Source organism: Bos grunniens, chromosome 8 (assembly GCF_055505025.1).
Source record: "Bos grunniens cultivar Pamir isolate PY7600 chromosome 8, Bosgru_T2T1.0, whole genome shotgun sequence".
Taxonomy (NCBI): Eukaryota; Metazoa; Chordata; class Mammalia; order Artiodactyla; family Bovidae; genus Bos; species Bos grunniens.
Window position 1 is genome coordinate 76,033,336 of NC_141172.1, and position 23,064 is coordinate 76,056,399.

General features: G+C 41.5%; 1 long non-coding RNA gene across 4 annotated transcripts; it reads right to left on the minus strand.

Annotated features, from left to right (window-relative positions):
* Positions 1-168: 168 nt before the first annotated feature.
* On the minus strand, positions 169-22,837 carry LOC147367488 (uncharacterized). Of its 4 annotated transcripts, none has more exons than XR_015170118.1 (4): positions 22,698-22,837; positions 14,918-15,105; positions 12,679-12,807; positions 169-622 (listed from the first exon to the last, which is right to left on the minus strand). It is a non-coding gene; the product is annotated as an uncharacterized LOC147367488 (long non-coding RNA). The 4 variants fall into 4 exon arrangements; XR_015170117.1 differs by lacking the exon at positions 22,698-22,837 and adding an exon at positions 15,292-15,448; XR_015170120.1 differs by lacking the exon at positions 22,698-22,837 and adding an exon at positions 15,292-15,448 and having other exon boundaries at positions 169-646.
* Between the last annotated feature and the right edge of the window lie 227 nt (positions 22,838-23,064).

The following is a 23,064-nucleotide window of genomic DNA, read 5'->3' on the forward strand; positions in this document are numbered from 1 at the left end:
GGAGAAAATTGTGTCATTTCACTAGATGCACAAAAAGCCTTTGATAAAATGCAATATTAATTTATGATAAAACCCTTAGTGAACTAGGAATGGAAGACTTCCTCAAGCTGATAAATGTCATCTACTAAAAACCAACAATCAACATCAATGGTAAAATATTACGCTATTTCCCCCTAAGACTGGGAAAAAGGCAAGAATGAATTTTCTCACCATTTCTAGTCAATATTGTCCTTAAGGTCCTACCCAATGCACTAAAGATAAAAGGCAAAAATATTGGAAAGGAAGATGTAGAATTGTCTCTATATTCAGGTAACATCATTATTTATATTCTCAGAAATTTAGAAACAAGTATTATATACATATATAAAAGTGAACTTAAAAAGGTAACAAGACACAATGTCACATTTAAAAATCAACTGTATGCTTTTTTACTAACAGCAAATGTTAGAAAAATTTACAAAATCAAGTTCATTTACAGTAGCATCAAAAATGATAACATATTTTATAATAAATTTAACAAAAGATATGCAAATCTCTGGAGACACAGGTTTGATCCTTGTGTTGGGAAGATCCCCTAGAGGAGGAAATTGCAACCTACTCCAGTCTTCTTGCCTGGGGAATCCTATGGACAGAGGAGGCTGGTGGGCTACAGTCCATGGGGTTGCAAAAGAGTTGGACACAACTTAGCGACTAAATAACAACAAATGCAAACCTCTACAATAAAATGTCGAGAACATAGCTGAGGAATACTATTTTAAAAAGTGAAATAAACGGAGAAATAGACCATGTTCGTGAGTTGGAAGATAGTACAGAATTAGCATAAGGACAAACATATAGATTAATGAAACAGAATAGAGAGTATAGAAATAGATTCACGCTTCTGTGGTCAGTTGACTTTTGATAAAGATAATGGGGCTACTGGGGAGGGGCAGGGGAGAAGGACTGTCCTTTCAACAAATGGATATCATTATGGGAATAAAATGAACATCACTCAAAAATTAACTAAAAATGAATAGACAACCTAAATGTAAAAGGTAAAACTACAAAAATTTTATAAAAAAAAAAAAATAGAGACAATTTTTGTGACCTAGCACTAGGCAATAATTTTTTAGATAGGATATAAAAAACACATATTACAGAAAAAAATTAAGATGAACTTTATAAAAATGAAAAAGTTTTGCTGTTTGAAAGGCATGATTAAGAAAACAAAAAGACAAGCCACTAAGTGGGAGAAAGTACTTGTAATATATGTATCTCATTAGAGGACTTATATCCAGAATATAAAGAACTCTTACAATTTAATCAAAAAAAAAAAAAAACTCAAAGAAAAAAAGGGGGTAAGCTATTTGAATAATTTACAAATGAAGATGTACAAAAGGCCAGTAAGCATGTAAAAAACTGTTCAATATTACTAGTCATCAGGGAAATGCACATTAAATGCACAATGAGATACTGCTACACACATCAGAGTGACCAAAGATAAGAAAGATTGATGACACTAAGTGCAAAACAACTGAAGTCTTACACATGACGGTAGAAACTTAAAATCATGTAACTCTTTTGAAATCTGGCAGTTTCTAAAAAAAAAGTTAACATTTTTACATGTAGCATATGACCTACCATTCACCAGGCATTTATTCAAAATAAATAAAAACACACAAAGCCCTGTACATGAATGTTTGTTGAGGCATTATTTTCCATAGCTAAAAAAGTAAAAATGTCCACCAATAAGTAAATGGATCAACAAAATGTGGTACCTCTATACTGTGGAATATGACTCAGCAATGAAAAAGAATGAGTAGCTACTACATGCAATAATATGGATGAGTGGCAAAATTATCATGCCAAGTTCAAGAAGCCAGACACAAAAGAGCACAAACTGTATGGGTCTATTTTTATAGAACGTTAATTTATCCAGAGAAGCAACGTGTTCCCTGAGACCAGGGGTTCAGGGTGGGACAGAATGCAAGAGTACGCAAAGAAATTCTGGAAGGTAACAGAAGTGTTCTACATCTTGATCGTGATGGTGGTTTCAGGAGTATAACCATTAAAGCTCATTGAATTATGTATTGGGTTGGCCAAAAAGTTCATTTGAGTTTTTCCATAAGATGTTACGGAAAAACCTGAACAAACTTTTTGGCTAACCCAACATATATGCACAACTCTGTGTAGAAAAAGCATTCTTACATATTCTATCTGCATGGTCAAGCAGTTACCATTTCACTGGACAATAAGCAATGCACTGCAAATCATTGAAAAATGCAGCATCTTAGACTGAATTCCTCATTATTTTTTCAATTCTTTTCATGAGAAAGTACACAAATACTAGACAAAAATTAAGGCATTAGAGGATTTTAGATATGGAAATAATTTATTTTTTTTTTTGACAACAACTTTCGTCTTTATTTGGCATTATTTGAGTGCTTAGTTATGTGAAAAATTTTGGTGTTTTGTCTCTGTTACATCAGTTTACTTCTCATATTTAGCTGTTCTATACTCATGAAGGGATTTAAAGCAATGTTCTTATATTTTCAACAAGCTTGATTTTTATAAGACTATAAGAAGTTTGATCCCAGGGTGAAGGTGTGACCTCCTGTGACCTACCAAAGCAGTAGAGATGGGAGCAGCATCTTCCCAGCAGCTGTGATTTCTCAATTCTAAGGACAGTCAATTGTGACAATTTACTTTAAATTAACATGGTTTTTAAAAAATGAATTTAATCAGCAGAGTTTTTCTTTCTACTGTTAACTTGACTTCTATCAAATCATTGTTATTATCTAATTTGTTATAGCACTCCAAAGCATTCATTATCTATGGTTGAATTATAATCATTTAAAAAAGTGGTCATTTGTACTACATGATAAAGTCAATGAAATGTTAAACTTACAAAGAGAACAGCTTCATTTTGTTTTTAAAACAAACTGTTGAGGAAATCAAAACTGTTCATCTTCTAATAAACACAAAATCTCAACTCTTAAAATAGACTGTTAATAATAAGAGAACAGGGATTTCACCCAGTGGGAGGCAGCCCCCTGGGGTGGATTCAGGGGCCACTTGCCAATAATCAGCTTTCCTCCATTTGTCAGAATCACCCAAAGGTCTATGAAGCCTCAGATCACTGGGCCCCAACCCAGAGTTTCCCATTCATGTCTAGGTGGGGTACACAGAGTATGTGCATTTCCAGCAAGTCCTCAGATATGGCCGATTGATATTACTGGTTTCTGGACCACACTTTGAGAACCGGAGTTGTTGCAGGTGAAGAGCTGAGAAAAACTGCAATTTACAGATGATGAGTACAATTTGGATGGGCTTCCCAGGTGGTGCTAGTGGTAAAGAACTTGCCTGACAATGCAGGAGACAAAAGAGACATGGGTTTGATCCCTGGGTGGGGAGGATCCCCTGGAGGAGGGCACAGCAAGTATTCTTGTCTGGAGAATCCCATAGACAGAGAAGCGTGGCAGGTTAGAGCACACAGAGTTGCAAAGAGTTGGACACAACTGAAGCGACTTAGCACGCATGTGGAACAAGTTGGACACAGGTTAAGTGGGGGAAGGAATGATATCCTTGTCAATGTAAGCTATTCACTAATAACTCATGGGGGGTTTAGGGAGGAACCAGAGTGTTTTAATAAAGTCCTTGGGAGCATCTGAGCTGTGCCATGTATGGGATGGTAGAAAAAGAAAAAAAGTGTAGGTCAGGTGAAGGAGCCCAGGAAAGGGACAAAGGATGAGAAAAGGCCTTGCAAAGTAGAGAAAGTTGTCAGGGAACAGTGAGGAATCTGACCAAATGGAAAGCAGCAGCGGATGACATTGGAGGGTAGTTCCAACTTGGGGGAATGCTCTTCTCTGTGGCCAAGAAGGGCATCACGCTCTCCAGAGTTAGAGGTTCTAACTCTGTTCAGTGAGACGCAGCAGGTCATGGCTCTGTGGTTTATTTTTTCCCCAGTACTACCCCTTTGCCCAGGTGAATCCTCTAACCACAAGGCCCCTCCTCACCATCCTTTATTTCACCATTCAAACCCCATCCTTACATGAAAGACTAGTTCAAGCCCTGTGTCATCCTGTGTTCCTTCTTAAAGACTCATATTTACATTGAATTGCTCTCGCCCTGATCAACAATTGGCTAGACATTGTCCTTCTTTCTCGTTTATATATATTTCTCATCTGTGCAGCCAATGAGAAAATTTCCTCAAGACAAGCGCCATTACCCCACAATACCTAGTTCAACACTTGGTCCATGTTCAGTCACTAAGTCATGTCCAACTCTTTGAGACACCATGGACCACAGCACTCCAGGCTCCTCTGTCCTCCACTATCTCCCAGGGTTTGATCAAATTCATGTTCATTGAGTCAGTGATGCTATCTAACCATCTTATCCTCTGTCACCCCCTTCTCATTTTGCTTTTTCTCAGGATCAGGGTCTTTTCCAATGAGTTGACTCCTGAACTCATGCTGAAGCTGAAGCTCCAATACTTTGGCCACTTGATGTGAAGAGTTGACCAGGTACATAATAAGATTAAAAACACCTTACTACTTGATTAGCAGATTGCTAATGATCAAAAACTGTTTTTGATAGTGGTACTCAGGGCTTCCCAGGTAGCTCAGGTGTAAAGAATCCATCTGATAATGCAGGAGATGTGAGTTCAATTCCTGGGTCAGGAAGATCCCTTGAAGAAGGAAATGGCAACACACTCCAGTATTCTTGCCTGAGAAATCCCATGGACAGAGGAGCCTGGTGGGCTATAGCATGGGTCACGAAGAATCAGATGTGACTTAGTGACTGAAAAGCAACAACAACAACAACTCAAAGTGTAGTTCCTGGACCAGCAGCATCAACATTTGGAAATATGCTAGAAATGCACAGTCTCAGGCCCTACCCAGACCTATGGAATCACAAACTGTGGGGGAGGGCAGGCATCTGTGTTTTGACAAGGTTTCCAGGTGAGCCACACTGAATGAATCACAAACTGAAATCAAGATTGCCCAGAGAAGGACTTCCCTGGTGGTCCAGTGGTTCAGACTCCAAGCTCCTGCCGCAGGAGGTGTCGGCTTGATTCCTGGTCAGGGAACTAAGATCCAGCATGCCATATGGCCAAAAAAAAAAAAAAAAGATTTCCAGGAGAAATATTAACTCAGATATGCAGGTGATATCACTCTAATGGCAGAAAGCAAAGAAGAACTAAACAGCCTCTTGATGATGGTGAAAGAGAAGAGTGAAAAAGCTGACCTAAAACTCAACATTCCAAAAACAAAGATCATGGCATCCAGCCCCATCACTTCATGGCAAATAGATGGGGAAAAAGTAGAAACAGTGACAGATCTTATTTTCTTGAGCTCCAAAATCACTGTGGACGGTGACTGCAGCCATGAAATTAAAAGACGCTTGCTCCTTTGAAGAAAAGCTATGACCAACCTAGATAGCATATTAAAAAGCAGAGACATCACTTTACCAACAAAGGTCCATATAGTCAAAGCTATGGTTTTTCCAGTAGTCATCTATGGATGTGAGAGCTGGACCATAAAGAAGGCTGAGCACTGAAGAATGGATGCTTTCAAATTGTGCTGGAGAAGACTCTTGAGAGTCCCTTGGACTGCACTGAGATCAAATCAGTCAATTCTAAAGGAAATCAACACTGAATATTTACTGGAAGGACTGAAGCTGAAGCTCCAACACTTTGTCCACTTGATATGAAGTACTGACTCATTGGAAAAGACCCTGATGCTGGGAAAGACTGAGGGCAAGAGAAGGGGGCCACAGAAGATGAGATGGTTGGATGGCATCACCGACTCAATGGACAGGAGTTTGAGCAAACTCTGGGAGATAGTGTAGAATAGGGAAGCCAAGTGTGCTGCAGCCTGTGGGATCGCAAAGAGTCGGACACAACTTAGCTACTGGACAACAACCAGGTTAAGTCAAACCCATGATCAAGTTTAAGATCACTGCTTTTTACGAAGCCCAAGTCCCAAACAAATTCAGGCAGCTTATAAGGGCTTGTAGACATTATAGGGTATAAATATTTTAAATTGTAGAAAGTATTTTATATACAAACAAAAAATGATGTAAAGAGAAAACAAGGATAGGAAAACTTACCAGAGCCAGCAATATACTTGGTCGACAAAATAATGCGAAAAATCAACAAACAGAAGCCTCAATTAAATAGGATAAAGAGATCAGAAGGGGGAGCTCTCACACCCTGCCAGAAGAGCAGAGTCCATCCAGAAGAAAAAAGATTCCTTTTCTGGCAAGGACTCAGCCAATGAAAAGCCACAGACTCTTTGTTGACTACAGCTCTCCCAGCCTCTCTTTCCCTCTATAAAAGCAGTCTCCTCCCCTTGCTGTGTGGGGACTTGCACATGGCTTACTGTGGTTGCAGACCTTGGACTGCAATTCTCTGCTAATTCCGAATAAACTCATCTTTGTTGAGAAATACCTGGTAGTCTGCGTATTTGTTTGGTGGTGGTTGTGGCGTTGCTAACTCACGTCCAGCTCTTGTGACCGCATGGACTGTAGCCCGCTAGGCTCCTCTGTCTATGGGATTTCTCAGGCAAGAATACTGGAGTGGGTTGCCATTTCCTCCTCCAGGGGATCATCCCGACCCAGGGATCGAATCTGTGTCTCCTGCATCGCAGACAGATTCTTTACTGCTAAGCCACATTTGGGGTCAACAACAAATATCACCAAATCCATTATACATGTTAGAGAGCTAAAGTGGCACAATTATACAATTCAGTGTCATGAGACAAAATAAAAGAGTCAGGAGAAGCACAACTATTTCAGGTAGTAAGACCTGCCCATGGGAGACACAGAAAGAGGCTGTATAATGTTCTCAACAACAAGCTTCCAGAAAGCACGAGTCTCCTAGGGCTGTTTCTCAATTGAAATCAATGACCGTCAGAGGCCAGATGAGATTCCACTGAGCTGACAATGCAAAGCAGGAAGACTCAGCTCTTGAATGCCTGAACGTAAATCAGGGAGAGACTGAGGGTGCCTAGAAGAACAGGTGAACTGAAGGCCTCAGCCGCTTTCTCTCAGTGGGACTCCTGACAGGCTCTGGACTGCGGCAGCCACACAGGGCTGCTCGGGTGCAGCCACGTGGCTCCAAAGCTCAGGGGATCCTTATTAATTCTGGACTTTCCCCTTCTCAGGTTAGTGAATATGAAGCTACCCTGGAAATTAGAGGGGCTGCTTTAGCAACTATTTGCAGAGTAAAGTTCCCTTGAAAGAGTTCTTCTCTTACTCCACAAAAGAGTTACTTGGTTTGTTTTTATCCTTCTCCAAACATTTGTCCCAGTGTTGGAAAGTCTGACACCTAAAATCACAACCTTACAATGGCCTTTAATTAAAGTGAGCCACAAATAATTAACAGGTTATTTGCTTCACCAGAGGAAAATTTAAATTTGAGGACTCAGTATATACACTTGAAATGGTAATAACAATATGTATTAAATGTGAAACATAAAAAAGCCCTGTCATGAGCTTGCCGTTAATTTCCCACATAATTTACATAAACACCTGGGAGAATAGGCAAATAGAACAAATTTATTTTTGTTTTATTTGATACTATTTAGTTTTTTATTTTGTTTTTCAAGAAAGTTTAAGCACTATTCAAAAAAAGTACTAATTAAGCCCCTAATCTCACACTTAGGAGCAAAAGGATCCACAGTGTTCTCCCTCCATATAAATTACCCTGGAAGTGGAGCAATCAGGTAGTCTAATGTTTCAGAAAGAAGCCAACAAACTTCCTGTGAAAGTTTTAAAGAAACTTTAAACAGTAAATGCAATAGGTTTTGTGGGTCATATATACAGTCTTTGTCAAATGTCTCAACTTTGCCACTGTAACAAGAAAGCCGACACAGGCATGTCAACAAAAGGGCATGGCTATATTCCAAATTTTTTTGTTTGTAAAAACTGCTGCTTTCCAAATTTGGCCCCTTGGGCCAAAGTTTACAGCCCCTGATTTTGGAATCCTTTTGATCTTTCTGCTGTCTAGGGAAAAGCTTACCACAAACACCAAGGAGTAAGTTATCTAAAAAAGCCAAGTGACCCAAATTAGCAACCTCCTTCACTAATCCCTGGTCCCTTATTAAAAACTCAGCTCTGCCAAAGAATAACAAGGAGAGATAAGAAAGCCTCAAAGCAAAAATGCTCAAAGCCTTTGCAGTGATCAATGCAAAGAAATAGAGGAAAAGAATAAAATGGGAAAGACTAGAGATCTCTTAAAGAAAATTAGAGATACCAAGGGAACATTTCATGCAAAGATGGGCTCAATAAAGGACAGAAATGGTATGGACCTAACAGAAGCAGAAGATATTAAGAAGAGGTGGCAAGAATACACAGAAGAACTGTACAAAAAATACCCAGATAATCACCATGGTGTGATCACTCACACTCACTTAGAGCCAGACATCCTGGAATGTGAAGTCAAGTGGGCCTTAGGAAGCATCACTACGAACAAAGCTAGTGGAGGTGATGGAATTCCAGTTGAGCTATTTCAAATCCTGAAAGATGATGCTGTGAAAGTGCTGCACTGAATATATCAGCAAAGTTGGAAAACTCAGCAGTGGCCACAGGACTGGAAAAGGTCAGTTTTCATTCCAATCCCAAAGAAAGGCAATGCCAAAGAACGTTCAAACTACTTCACAGGTGCACTCATCTCACACACTAGTAAAGTAATGCTCAAAATTCTCCAAGCTAGGCTTCAGCAGTATGTGAACCATGAACTCCCAGATGTTCAAGCTGGATTTAGAAAAGGCAGAGGAACCAGAGATCAAATAACCAACATCCACTGGATCATTGAAAAAGCAAGAGAGTTCCAGAAAAACATCTATTTCTGCTTTATTGACTATGCCAAAGCCTTTGACTGTGTGGATCACAATAAACTGTGGAAAATTCATAAGGAGATGGGAATACCAGACCACCTGACCTGCCTCTTGAGAAACCTGTATGCAAGTCAGGAAGCAACAGTTAGAACTAGACATGCAACAACAGACTGGTTCCAAATAGGAAAAGGAGTACGTCAAGGCTATATATTGTCACCCTGCTTATTTAACTTATATGCAGAGTACATCATGAGAAACGCTGGGCTGGAGGAAGCACAAGCTGGAATCAAGATTGCCAGGAGAAATATCAATAACCTCAGATATGCAGATGACACCACCCTTATGGCAGAAAGTGAAGAAGAACTAAAGAGCCTCTTGATGAAAGTGAAACAGGAGAGTGAAAAGTTAGCTTAAAGCTCAACATTCAGAAAACGAAGATCATGGCATCCGGTCCCATCACTTCATGGGAAATAGATGGGGAAACAGTGTCAGACTTTATTTTGTTGGGCTCCAAAATCAATGCAGATGGTGATTGAAGCCATGAAATTAAAAGACACTTACTCCTTGGAAAGAAAGTTATGACCAACCTGCTGCTGCTGCTAAGTCACTTCAGTAGTGTCCGACTCTGTGTGACCCCATAGATGGCAACCCACCAGGCTCCCCCATCCCTGGGATTTTCCAGGCAAGAACACTGGAGTGGGTTACCATTTCCTTCTCCAATGCATGAAAGTAAAAAGTGAAAGTGAAGTCGCTCAGTCATGTCCGACCCTCAGCTACTCCATGGACTGCAGCCTTCCAGGCTCCTCCATCCATGGGATTTTCCAGGCAAGAGTACTGGAGTGGGGTGCCATTGCCTTCTCCGTATGACCAACCTAGACAGTGTATTAAAAAGCAGAGACATTACTTTGTCAACAAAGGTCTGTCTAGTCGAGACTATAGTTTTTCCAGTAGTCATGTATAGATGTGAGAATTGAACTATAAAGAAAGCTGAGTGCCAAAGAATTGATGCTTTTGAACTGTGGTGTTGGAGAAGACCCTTGGACTGCAAGGAGATACAACTAGTCCATATTAAAGGAGATCAGTCCTGGGTATTCATTGGAAGGACTGATGTTGAAGCTGAAACTCCAATATTTTGGCCAGCTGATGTGTAGAGGACTCTTTTGAAAAGACCTTGATGCTGGGAAATATTGAGGGCAGGAGGAGAAGGGGATGACAGAGGATGAGAAGGTGGGATGGCATCACTGACTCAATGGACATGGGTTTGGGTGGACTCCGGGAGTTGGTGATGGACAGGGAGACATGGCATGCTGTGGTTCATGGGGTTGCAAAGAGTCAGACATGACTGAACTGAACTGAACTGCCTTTGAAATAACAGGGTTATACTGCTGGGAGTTGTTCTCAATTTATTATTGAGCACTGTTTCTCTAATGATGGAATGAAGCCACAATAAGACAATGAGGGAAGCCACTGCATTCTTCTGGTCTGTCAAGCCAGAAACCTCAGTTGCTGTGGATACCAATCCCCACCAATCACCAGCTACCTGATCCTGTTGATTCTAGTAGAGAGGGTCTTAGGCAGGCATCCTCTCCTCTCTGTGCCCACTATTGGCATCCTGACACCTTCTTCTACCTGAGATACATTCCAGACTTCAATATATTGGGTTTTCTTCCTACCTATAGGGTTTTCTCTGCCTATGCAGTTTCACATTGATTCTAGATTGTTCTTTCTGAAACTGTCACTCCCTGCCCAAAGCCTTCAAATGTTTCCTGTTATCTAGAGGATAAAATACAAACTCAGTATATAGCATTTAAGGGACTCCTTCCATAGCTTGACCCCAGTCTCCTCCACAATATTCTCAACTCTACTTTCCACAAGCTGAGTGCTCACTCTTCTTGTCTTTAGCAAGTACAACTAATTACCTCTCCATTATCCATGTTTCTCATCTTCCTAAAAGAAACCCTGTAACATTGGGGAAGATGATGTAACCATGTAAAAAAGCTGAATTTCCTTCTCTCCCTAATAAAAGGAGGTGACTAATGAGATATAAAGTATCACTGAAGAAGTTTTAGGAAAAGAAATTTTTAAATGAGGTTTATGTAGATGATAGTTGCCTTTCTCATTCAGTCGCTCAGTCGTGTCCGACTCTTTGTGACCCCATGAATCGCAGCATGCCAGGCCTCCCTGTCCATCACCAACTTCCAGAGTTTACTCAGACTCACGTCCATCGAGTCAGTGATGCCATTCAGCCATATCATCCTCTGTCGTCCCCTTCTCCTCCCGCCCCCAATCCCTCTCAGCATCAGAGGCTTTTCCAATGAGTCAACTCTTCGCATGAGGTGGCCAAAGTACTGGAGTTTCAGCTTCAGCATCATTCCTTCCAAAGAAATCCCAGGGCTGATCTCCTTCAGGATGGACTGGTTGGATCTCCTTGCAATCCAAGGGGCTCTCAAGAGTCTTCTCCAATACCACAGTTCAAAAGCATCAATTCTTTGGCGCTCAGCTTTCTTCACAGTCCAACTCTCACATCCATACATGACCACAGGAAAAACCATAGCCTTGACTAGACGGAACTTTGTTGGCAAAGTAATGTCTCTGCTTTTGAATATGCTATCTAGGTTGGTCATAACTTTTCTTCCAAGGAGTAAGCGTCTTTTAATTTCATGGCTGCAGTCACCATCTGCAGTGATTTTGGAGCCCCCCAAAATAAAGTCTGACACTGTTTCCACTGTTTCCCCATCTATTTCCCAGGAAGTGATGGGACTGGATGCCATGATCTTAGTTTTCTGAATGTTGAGCTTTAAGCCAACTTTTTCACTCTCCACTCTCATTTTCATCAAGAGGCTTTTTAGTTCCTCTTCACTTTCTGCCATAAGGGTGGTGTCATCTGCTTATCTGAGGTTATTGATATTTCTCCCAGCAATCTGCCCTTTCCTATTATTTTTTTCTTTCTGGAACTCTGATGCAATGGTTGGAGCGCCAGCAGCTATATTGTGGCCATCAAGTGAACTTGAAGATAGAAACCATGACCTCTGGATAGCAGAACAAAAATAGAGAAGGAATCTGGTTCTGTGATATCACTGAGCTATTAAATCAGTCCTGGGCAACTTACCTATAGATTTCATGTTATGTGAGAAAAAAACAAAACCCCTTCTAGGTTAAGCTACTGTTACTTCATGTCTCTGAAACCAGTAACCTAAAGTAACCCCTAACTGATGTAACCTGTGTTTGCTTTAATATTATTCACCCTCTTCAGAATGACCTTCTGTCCTCTATATTACACCTTTTAAATTTTCCCACCTTTTAAAATACTACTCATTCTTCAATATTTGAAACAAATGCTATTTCCTCCTGGATTATTCCTTAATTCCACAGCTACCCAATAGTTTTCTTTTCATCTGCAGTACTAGAGTTCAACAATTGGCTCTGCCATCTACTAGCCAAGATAATGTAGGCACATTATTAAACTTCTTCAAGACTGACTTTCTTCATCTGCAAGACGGGGATGGAGAAAGTTCTGAGTCACATTATTGTTGGAGGAAATCAATGATGAAACAGCATAATGCCTGACACATAGACAGTACTCAATAAATAATTGTAATTATCATTATTATTGCCATTATTGTTGTGTCTCAGTTAATTGGCTAATAGATCTGTCCCCTTTAGCACAAAAGGACTCTTACGGTGGAGCTAATGTCTCAATCTCCTCTTCATCACCACAGCACCAATTTTATAGGTTGGATGAAGGGATAAATAAATTAATAACTAACAGTATTGTACAGACCAGCCAACATGACAATGGCCAGGAAAGTGGACTTTCCAAAAGACTTCCCTTACACAATGGAAAAATTAGAAAGCAAACCTGTAAAGCCAAATGGACACTGTCCTCCCCATTATGATCCATTCATTTGAAATATGTCTGCCTACAGAGGCTTTCATCACTTGCAAGTTGGTGGAAGTGGTGACACACTTGTGCAACCAGAGCAAGTTCCTGGTGAGACAGAAGGGAAAACATACAAATCCATATTTACTCAGGCAGTAGTAGCCACTGTGAGGAATCAGCATCTCTTTTGTGCTCCTGGAATGGAACAGGAGACAACGGGTAACTAAAAGGTTACCACAGAGAGGAAGGGTCACATATCTTCAAAATAAAAGAAATTAAATGCCTGGTATTTGCATACAGTATATATACTGCATGGAGACAAGTGTTTCTCCTCTTTCCTTCTACCCACCTCAGCCTAGGTCATCAAAGTACAACACAGAGCCCAGACCTCAAAGTTTGGAAAGCATCAGTAAAGAAACCCAACAGAAGACAAAAAAAAAAAAAAATTTTTTTTGGCTGCGCCACGTGAAGGATCTTAGTTCCTGCATGAGGGATTGAGCCCACGCCTCCCTGAAACGGAAGCACAGAGTCTTTATCACTGGGCCACCAGGGAAGTTCCAAGACTTTTTAACTCCTTTAAGTTCCCTACAACGCAGGGTCTCATCAGCATTGGTTAACTACAGTGCAGTGTCTTCTAACTGATCTCTGGCATGGAGTTGTTCACAAATATCACTGGTGGCAGGCAGAGAGACACCCCGGCCACAGTTCTGTGGTTCCCTGTTTGACTGCAATCCCATGGCCATGTGTGGCTTCAGCCGTAGGTGTGGGAAAGGGGCCTTGAACTGATCAAAGTGTCTCTGTCAGCAGCCTTCCATCCTCTTCCATGGATGACTCGTTTCTTGAGAAAGTGTGTTACTACTGAAACTGGATAAAAATCTAACTTTCAGATTATATTTTATTAGGAAATGTTTCAGATTTCCTCATCTTGGAGGTCTCTCATAACATCCCACAAAACTGGGTCTCCATCTGGAACATCTATTCCCAAACCATGTAGTTTCTGGAAAGTTGTAATCTCAATTTCAATTTTCATTCCCTTCTGGCTTTCAGCCTAACTCTAAAAATGATGATATTTCATGTCTTATTGTTGCTACTCTATAATCTAATATATTCCATAGGTAAGACAGACATGATAAATTTGTACTCTTGTCTCAATTTTGTTATAAATCTGAGACACTTACCTCCAATTTAGAATCCTATATGTCAATGTGGCAAAAATGTAACTCGTCTCGTCTAGAGCCTCTCTGTGTGTCTCATTCAAATAAACATCAATTTAGCCATCAAAAAATTTAGGTTTTTTTTTTCCTGCAATTCAAATATTTACTGGAATCTTTCTAAAAATATCAAAGGAGACTCAATTCCCATCAAATGTCTTAACCTCATGCTTCCCCGTTTTTCTTTCAAACTTCCTCACAACATGGAGTTCCCCACCCAAGACTACATTTCTTTCTCTAAACTCCCCCAAAACTGTCCTCATCCAATGGACTCCCATCCTCCTCCCTTTATGAATTCATTATCTCCCCCTTCCCCTGGTTTTATTCCTTTCTGGTATAAAATCCCAGGGGCCTATTTGGCTTTCTGCATCACTTTTCCTACAATATTCTAATCATCAACACTAACTTCTAAATAGCCCTATACTTATAATCTGTTGTCCCTGCTACATCAAGTATTTGCATGTGAACTATATGAACAACACAAGCCCTATGGGAAATACGCCCTTTAAAAGAATGTGAAAAATACACTGTATTATTACCCTCTCAGCCTTTCATCTTATGATTATGGATTTCACAACACTCAATAGTTTTATTCTGTGAAGCTATACTTTTTATCTTGGTGTTTAATGACAACAACTACATATTAGAAAAAAATGTACCAAAATAAGAATAGAACACCTGGAGAAGGCGTGGCTGTTTGCTCCCACCTGCTTTAAATCATTTGCTAATATACATAATTACCCATGTGCTAAGTGATAAGTCACTTCAGTCGCCCCTGACATTTTGTGATCACATGGACGGTAGCCTGCCAGGCTTCTGTCCATGGGGATTCTCCAGACAAAAATACTGGAATGGGTTGCCATTTCCTCCTCCAGATAATTACACATCATTCCCTTTAAAGGCATTTTCACTCCAATTGCCACAACTCTGCTAAAGCAATGATTATTGGGAAAAACTCTTGAGAGTCTCACTTGGCTTTAGGAAAAAACCATAATTCAGCGACTCACCAAATTCCATACCCATCTAATCACCAAAAGACGGTCTTACTCAAGCAAGGTTTTTCCTGCTTGGAATTCTTCAAAATTTAAGAAACACTGAGACTGGTAGGTTGATTACACAGTGCATGGCCTGGGTACCTCATTTTATCTCTCCACATCTTGAGGCACATTCTTACAAAAGCCTCTTTCAATGGATTCTAGAAGAAAAAAATACAGCACATGAGATCCATCAGAGGAAACCAAACAGCAATATATTCCTCTAGTGTAATGAACAAATACCCCCACAGCCTCAAGGAGTTTGCAAGTAACCACACTTAATTCAGAGAAAGGAAAGCCTCGGCTGTAAGCTGTGACAAATCTGTGAGTTTTGAACTTTGAATCACCTGGTAAACCAAATCTCAAACAAAGGCTCTGGAAAAGATGATGGCCTTTCTGCACACAGAGGGCATCTTAGTTTGATTATATTGTCCTATTACCAAGTGATGAAACAGCAGGCACCGATTACAACCCCCTGCAGAAACAGCCCCTTCCACCTCATAGCTTCCCTTTATTACTTCCTGACAGACTAAAAATAAAAGAGTACCAGGTGATGCAAACAGCAAAGCTACCGGTGCATATACTCATTTCATCTGAACAATTGTAAGGCACAGCTTGGTTACAATTTTTAGTCATCATTTTTCCTTTTTCTTTTAAATTTTTATTGGAGTATAGTTGCTTTACAGTGTTGTGTTAGTTTCTACTGTACAGAAAAGTACACAAAGATCATTGTGCTATCTTTGAAACTTTTAGTATATCTAAAATTACTCCAAATTTTAAAAAGTTAAAAAACCAGTTAGATAATAAAAATAATGATAAAGACTGCATCCGGAGCAAGTAAAGCAAATTGCTCTTGGTTAACTGAAGCAATGAAGACTGCAGTTTAACCACAGAGAAAGAAACGGATGTGTCATGGTGAAGCAAACTGTTTTATTCCTCTTTCTTATTAAGATGATTTTACCATGGAAAAACATAAGAATGTTCATTGGACAATGTGCCCAGGAATCCTGTGAGGAATAAATAATAAGCTCCAGAAGTTAAATAAATGCATCCAACCGTATGCTAGACCTTTCTGAGGTTCCAGGTACAGAATAAGGAACATGTTTGCTGGGCAGAGCTGCTGGTATTCTTGCTTCTGTGGTCCAAGTGCAGCGGGAGTAATAGCCAACACCAGAAAGTGGGGCAGAAAAGAACCATCAAAACCATGGGCTTGTCCATAGCACCATGCTCCCCCACTCCTGATGGACAGCTCTGGTCCCAGACCCCTGCCCAGACTGCCTGCCTCTATGAGTCAACCAGCATCACACTCCACAGCCAGACTTGCTGGAGGGCAATACAGAAACCATCCCTGTTTTGAAAGATGACAGAGAACAAGGAGGGGTTTACTGTCCTGTCTAAGGTATAACTACCTATACTTATGTAAGATCAGAGATAAGGAAACTTAAGAACTGAGGACACTCACCTGGAGATATCTTTTCTCCACCCTCACTGGTATGAATGGGATTTCAAACACAAGATTAGTATGCCAGTAATTCTAAGCATTCTGTGCTCTAGAAAGAGAATCCATTCCCGAGGTGGGTGCAATTCAAACTCACTGCATTATTTGCATCGAATGAAACTAAACCAAATACAGCACTTGGCACACAGGAGGTACCCAGTAAATGATTGCTTCTTCCATCTAAACGGCCTCATGCTTATGGAGTTACGTGTTAAAAATCTAAATAACTGTTTCTTTATGGTAGTGAATGTGACAACTGAGACAAGCAGAATCATGTCTAAAAAAATAAGGGTGGAGAGAGTAAATTAGGCAGTAAATGGCTGAAGACCAATCAGCAAGGTTGAAGAGCTACAGTTTTTGCATAAACAGATTAGACAAGTATGTGTGCTTAGTCGTTCAGTCATGTCTGACTCTTTGTGACCCCATGGACTGTAGCCCGCCAGGCTCCTCTGTCAATGGGGATTCTCCAGGTGAGAATACTGGAGTGGGTTGCCATGTCCTCCTCCAGGGGATCTTCCCAACCCAGGGATCAAACTCAGGTCTCCAGAATTGCAGGTGGATTCTTTACCATCTGAGCCACCAGAGAAGCCAAAGTATCCTGAAGCCTGATGCCCTGAAAGACATTTTATATTTAAGGTCTGTTCAGTCACATCCCCAATAAAGATCCTCCAATAATCAAGGAGGGTCAGTTACTGAAGTGCCTGGCTGTATGGGCTCAGTGGGGCTGTAAGTGGAAGTATTCACTAAGTCAGCATCACTTTTGAAAATGAATCTTTTATTTTAGAATAGTTTCAGATATACAGAAAAGCTGCAGAGGTAATACAAACAATTCCTGTGTACCCCCCACTCCATTTTGCCTGTTACACCTTACATTACCATGGTATATTTGTCACTTCTTTTTTTTGCTTGTGCTGGGTCTTCCTTGCGGCACATGGGCTTCTCTTGTTATGGAGTGTGGGGTCTAGAGAACCTAGGCTCAGTAGTTGTAGTGCACAGGCTCTCTAGTTGTGCCTCGCGGGCTCAGTTGCCCTTTGGCATATGGGATCGCAGTTCCCCAATCAGGGATCGAACGCACGTCCTCTGCTTTGGAAGGCAGATTCTTAACCACCAGACCACCAGGGAAGCCCCAACATGGTATATTTATCACTTCTAAAATACCAACATGGACAAAACCAACACAATATTGTAAAGCAATTGTCCTTCAATTAAAAATAAATTTAAAAACCCACAAAAATCAACATGGGCAAATTACTATTAAACAAAGTCCACAGTTTATTCAGATTTTAATAACTTTTTTTTTCCACTAACATCTTTCTTCTCTTCCAGGATCCCATCCAGGTTACCTCATTACATTTAGTCATCATGTTTTCTTAGACTCCCCTTGTTTCTTATGACCTTGATGGTTTTGGGGAGTACTGGTCAGATATTTTGTAGAATGTTCTGTGATTTGGGATCATCTCATGTTTTTCTTATGGTGAGCCTAGGTTTATGGGTTTGGGGGAAGAAGACTACAGAGGCATAGTGCCCTTATGGGTCACAAGCTATCAACATGATTTACCACTGATGATGTTGACCTTGACCAAGATAGTGCTGCCAGGTTTCTCCACTGTAAGGTCACTTTTTCCCCTTTCCATACTCTAATAAATCACTAAGTATAGCACCTATTCTAATTGGGCAGGGGGGCGGGGGACAAGGGAAGCTTAAGCTCCACCTTCTTAATATATAAATTAATAATAAATAAATTATTTGTAATTTTTCTATAAGGAAGATTGATCTCCTCTGCTTATTCATTCATTCATTCACATATTCATCACATTAGCAAGGAAGGACTGATGGATATTTTATACTTTCAGTTAAAATCCAATACTGTTTAAATTATTCTAGCTTTGATCAACTCTTCCAGGATGGCTCCTGTATCCCTTCAGCATGGCCCATTCCTTTTTCTTTCTGAGCAATTCCTTAATTGCTGGTATGTACTATAAGATAGTCCCAGTTCATCTTCTATACCCACTGTCCCAGCCCTGGAATCAGCCATTTCTCCAAGAAGACCAGCTTCCTTTTATGAGCGGATGGTCCTAGAGAACAAGATCTGTGCACTGGGGGTTTGCCGTAGGTTTTTGCACTTTGAGATCACATTGCAACTAATAGGCTTGGCCCTCTGGCATCTTCTTACTGAATTATGGTTGTCAGGTGTCTGGGGTTTTGTGCTTTTCTGTGGTGGGGCCTCACTTTGAGTAATTTTCCTGCCCTCTCTCCCACCCACTCCTCGCCCTGGGCAAGGTACGGTGAATTGTCTGCTTGGTGGTTCTGAAAGTGAGAACTAAGTCAGCTCAACCCCCTAGGGAGCTCTCTCTCTCTCCACTGTGCCCAACAGGAGAGTAGGGACAGCAGTTGCTGTTGGCCCCTGTCAGGAGGGCCTGGGGTTGTCTAGGAAGCAGACGACTGGGTGGAGTCATCCTCACTTGGGGTGCAGGATGAGGAGGCCCCCTGTGGCCGTGCTGCTAAGTTGTGTCAGTCAGTCAACCATTCATGTATTTTTTTGTTTCCTTAATTAACTAACACTCATTTACCTCCTCCAGGTGCCAGGCTCTGTTCTAGGCACTGGTGATACAGTAGTGGAAAAACAGATGAACCAAAAACAGAGTTTCTGCCCTCACGGAGCAAACATACTTGTAGGAGAATAAAGACGACAAGCAAAAATTAGTATGTGAAGGTCAGGAGGCTGTCAGTGCTCTGAAGAGGCAGGGCTGGTGGCTAGAGAGCCAGTGAAGATGGGAGGGAACAAGAACAGGAGTGGAGGACAGGGACTGAGTGAGAGGAGAGGTCAGTCGATGGCTTTGAGCAGAGGAAGAAGGTTTTTCTTTTCCTCTCTTTTTTGAGAGCTCACTCTCACTGCTGTGTTTAAAATCATCCATTGATCATGGGCTGTGGGAAGGCAAAGAGCCAAAGCAGGAGGACCAGCTAGGAGTCTCTCTTGATCACCCAGGCTGGGGATGACAGTGGCCAGGGCCAGGAGGTAGCAGCAGGTGTGGCACTTGGAAGAGAGAAGGTGCTTGGTCTGCACAACTGGCTGGTGGCACTGGACCAAGATGAAAAGGCTGTCAGAAGGACAGGTAGGGTAGAGAGGATCAGGCGTTGACTGGAGACATGTTAAATTCATTACGGTAAGCAAAGTGTTTTGACCTCAGGCCCACAGATGGTTCCCTTAGAACCACCTTAGAAAAGAGCAGAGTGAAGATAAATGGGGAGTGCCTTTCCCACTCCATCATGTGTACCAGGATAGGGGGAGCTGTGGGTTGGCACGTAGGCATTGGGCCTGCATGTCTAGAATCATAAAAGATGTGAATGGGGAAGATGAGTTATGGCTTCTATGTGTCCAAGTAAGCCACATGCCTTGGTCCTCATTCATGCCCACAGCAGCCTTGCACACCTCATATGGGAGACAGTGCAAAAGGAGCTGTCCCTTGGCTTGCTGCCCAGACCCTGGATAACATGCTGTGCCTACTGCATGTCATGCTTTGTATCTTTCTATAAAACAATAGAATCGGAAAGACTAGAGATGTCTTCAATAAAATTAGAGATACCAAGGGAATATTTCATACAAAGATGGGCTTGATAAAGGACAGAAATGGTATGCACCTAACAGAAGCAGAAGATATTAAGAAGAGGTGGCAAGAATACACAGAAGAACTGTACAAAAAAGATCTTCATGACCCAGATAATCACGATGGTGTAATCACTCACCTAGAGCCAGACATCCTGGAATGTGAAGCCAAGTGGGCCTTAGAAAGCATCATTACAAACAAAGCTAGTGGAGGTGATAGGAATTCCAGTTGAGCTATTTCAAATCCTGAAAGATGATGCTGTGAAAGTGCTGCACTCAATATGCCAACAAACTTGGAAAACTCAGCAGTGGCCACAGGACTGGAAAAGGTCAGTTTTCATTCCAATCCCAAAGAAAGGCAATGCCAAAGAATGTTCAAACTACTGCACAATTGCATTCATCTCACACGCTAGTAAAGTGATGCTTAAAATTCTCCAAGACAGGCTTCATCAATACATGAACTGTGAACTTCCAGATGTTCAAGCTGGTTTTAGAAAAGGCAGAGGAACCAGAGAACAAATTGCCAACATCTGCTGAATCATGGAAAAAGCAACAGAGTTCCAGAAAAACATCTATTTCTGCTTTATTGACTATGCCAAAGCCTAACTGTGGAAAATTCTGAAAGAGATGAGAATACCAGACCACCTGACCTGCCTCTTGAGAAACCTATATGCAGGTCAGGAAGCAACAGTTAGAATTGGACATGGAACAACAGACTGGTTCCAAATAGGAAAAGTACAAATAGTACATCACCCTGCTTATTTAACTTATATGCAGAGTACATCATGAGAAATGCTGGGCTGGAAGAAGCACAAGCTGGAATCAAGATTGCTGGGAGAAATATCAATAACCTCAGATATGCAGATAACACCACCCTTATGGCAGAAAGTGAAGAGGAACTAAAAAGCCTCTTGATGAAAGTAAAGAGGAGAGTGAAAAAGTTGGCTTAAAGCTCAACATTCAGAAAACTAAGATCATGGCATCTGGTCCCATCACTTCACGGCAAATAGATGGGGAAACAGTGGAAACAGTGTCAGACTTTATTTTTTTGGGCTCCCAAATCACTGCAGATGGTGATTGCAGCCATGAAATTAAAAGACGCTTACTCCTTGGAAGAAAAGTTATGACCAACCGAAACAGCATATTAAAAAGCAGAGACATTTCTTTGTCAACAAAGGTCTGTCTAGTCAAGGCTATGGTTTTTCCAGTGGTCATGTGAGAGTTGGACTGTGAAGAAAGCTGAGCACCGAAGAATTGATGCTTTTGAACTGTGGTGTTGGAGAAGATTCTTGAGAGTCCCTTGGACTACAAGGAGATCCAACCAGTCCACACTAAAGGAGATCAGTCCTGGGTGTTCACTGGAAGGACTGATGCTGAAGCTGAAACTCCAATACTTTGGCCACCTCATGTGAAGGGTTTACTCATTGGAAAAGACCGTGATGCTGGGAGGGATTGGGGGCAGGAGGAGAAGGGGACAACAGAGGATGAGATGGCTGGGTGGCATCACCAACTCGATGGACATGAGTTTGGGTAAACTTTGGGAGTTGGTGATGGACAGGGAGGCCTGGCATGCTGCGATTCCTGGGGTTGCAAATAGTCGGACACGACTGAGCAACTGAACTGGACTGAACCGAACTGAAGTCTTACACAGCTCTACAGTACAGTTTGGTCAGCTCTTAGACTGAAGAAAATTCTCTAGTGCTGCTTCTTTAATGGGGCTTCCCAGGTGGCGCTGTTGTAGCCAAACCCCCTGGGAAACAAACTCACTCAGAAGGACCGTGCAGATAATGGAGTGCAGTTTATTACACTGGTGGGTCCAAGGCAGGGTTTCCTCTTTAGCCAGGCACCCTGACTGTTTTTTGTGTCTGCCTGTTATATCTCGTGTGTACGTGCCCAAGCCTACATTCCCAATTTTCTCAAGTCTGCTCTGAAAAATGTTAGAAGGAGATACAATTAAGTTAGTCATGTTTCACATTCTGAAGGTCAACTAGCTATGCAGTGCAGCCCACATTACTAGGCACCATTAAGATTACAGAAGGTATTCGATAACACAATGAGTTATCATATTCTTCTTCTCCAGGGAGTCTAGGTATGAGGTCAGCCTAGTCTGGTGTTTATCCTTCTGGGGGGCCTGCTCCATCACTGGTATGTTATCTCCATGGTTACCAGATATGTAGTCCAGAGTTCATTAAAAGTGCAAGATGGAGTTAGTTCAGTCTGGGTGATCTGCTTCTTCCCTTCTTCAGCACTAGTAGTAAAGAACTCCCCTGCCAATGCAGGAGGCGTTAAGAGATGCAGGTTCGATCTCTGGATTGGGAAGATCCCTGAAGGAGAGCATGGGAACCCCCTCCAGTATTCTTGCCTGGAGAATCCTATGGACAGTGGAACCTGGCGGGGCTACAGTCCATAGGGTCGCGAAGAGTTGGATAAGACTGAAGCAACTTAGCACGCATACTCACTTCTTTAATGAAGAATGGATAGTTCCCTACACAGAGACTGCAAGATGGTCTTCTGTGGTGTCTGGCCCTGAAAACTCTGAACAAAAGGGATCCACTCCATCTCTGAAAGTAGTTAATTTTTCAGAAGATTGCCAAATGCTTACACTTAGCTATTGAAAATGTTACTATGTGACAAAACAAGAGTGGTCTAACCTTGTCCTCACATCTCCATGTTTATGAGATGACCGTGTCCTCCATTTCCCAGTGTCCTCCACAGCTGGCCATCCGAAAGTCATTTATTCCACATACCAACAGGATTTCAGAGGTGCCTAGATTTTCACTTAGCCTCCAGCCGTCTTGAACTGCCAAACGCCCCAAGGAAGCACCATGACTCAGCAGTCCTCATGGATGACCAAAAAGAAAAGCTGACCGGACCTGGGCTGTTGGACCATGCTCCTTATAGCACCTTTTGAAAGTATACCCAGGTCCTTCCAGAAGATGTGGCCTTCTCCTAATGGAAGTTGATTAGAGTAAGCCAGGGCTCCTTGATTAGAATAACGAGGAACTTCTGAGGGCCTAG